Source organism: Prosopis cineraria, unplaced genomic scaffold (genome assembly GCF_029017545.1).
Source record: "Prosopis cineraria cultivar Desert tree isolate PC_DT_omini unplaced genomic scaffold, ASM2901754v1 PC9, whole genome shotgun sequence".
NCBI lineage: Eukaryota > Viridiplantae > Streptophyta > Magnoliopsida > Fabales > Fabaceae > Prosopis > Prosopis cineraria.
The window spans coordinates 6,701,374-6,703,102 of NW_026555340.1; positions in this window are offsets into that span (position 1 = coordinate 6,701,374).

Consider the following 1,729-nt stretch of genomic DNA (forward strand, 5'->3'; position numbering starts at 1 on the left):
AATGTGAGTTTTGAATGAGGGAATTTAAATTCCTAGAGCACGTGGTTTCTGCTGACAGGATTTCGGTTGACCCATATGAAGTTAATGCTGTGTTGAAATGGGAATGTCCAAGTTCATTCACAGAGATACATAGTTTTTGGGGATTAGTTAGGTATTATCAATGATTTATCTAGGGATTTTCTCATATTGCCTCTCCTTTGACTAAGTTGATGTGAAAAGATCAGCACTATATTTAAGATGACAGGTGAGGTTGCATTTTAGAAGTTGAAAGAAAAGTTGACTATAATGCTTGTGCTAATTATCCCTAATTTACAGTTACCTTATGAGGTGTCCATTGATGCTTCTATGAAAGGTCTAAGTTATGTGCTAATGCAAGACAAGAAGTGTTAAAAATTGTGCCCTAGGGCCAATCATTGTACTATGCACATTGTTATTTAGTAAATTTCTCTTTTGTTATCATATCAGTTGCATGTTCAATATGATAACTGTATCCTTGGACAAACTATAATGATTGTTTAAAATGTCCCTAGTCGATCATCTATGAGGGATCACAGATGAAACAAGACTAGTATGACTTTGATTAATTATAGAGATATAAATCAAAGTCATAGGTACTTGAAAGCGTATAAGGTGTTGGACCGAACCACTATGAGAAAGTTGTATGGTAAAAGTCAAACTTATCTCATATGTAACTATATCACTAAGCCCTTTGACCTAATATCATCATGGATTCCTACATGATAACTACTGAACTTTGACTTAGTCAAAAGTCACCTTTGACCAAGTGATCATAAAGGCTATGATTGAGTTTAATGATATTCATGCAGAGAAATATAAGTGGCTACGATGAAATTTGTCTCTCACATTAAGTGAGAGATATTACTGGGCCCCTCGATGAGTAAGATTGAGAAAATATATGGCCATACTATAATGAGAAGGGTTTTTCCATTATTACAGTCAGTCTACTCAAAGATAAAGAAAGTAATGGTCAGGTAAAGGAGAATGACAATTCTATATCTCACACTTGACCGTAATATTGCGTGACAAAAGGGATGTGATACGATTGCATGATAGGTTACATTGGATCATCGATTCCTATATGAATTTGGTAGTTGTAATGTCTTGCTAGAGGCCACTTGTTACTTATGGTCTAATAGTGTAATTAGCCTACTGCCAATTTCATATGGGCTTACAGGGTCGTATACAAGAATAGTTTAACTCAAGCTATAATGTCCTAGTTTATTAAATCTAGAATATATCTAGATTCAATGAATGTAATATACAGTGAATGAATTATATATATATATATTTGAATATTTATTTGATAAATATATATATATATATTTATATGAAATATAAAATTTAAAATATAATTATATATATATATATATTATATTCATATATGTGTGTGTGTATATCTGATATATATATATAATATAATATGTATATGTGATATATATTATATTATATTGTGTTAGTTTTAAATTTAATTTTATATGATAGATTAAATTTAATAAATAACATGATATGAGAGAATATCATGTCAGTTTTATAATTTAAATTTATAAGATAAATTTAAATTAGATATGATATTATGGATTAAATTTATGAGATAAATTTAATTAAATTTTCATGGGCTCTTTAACTGGAAGACGGAAACCCTAATCGATATACTATATATAGATAGGGACGTGCTTTATGAAGAAAGAGAGTTAGAAAATTTTTGACG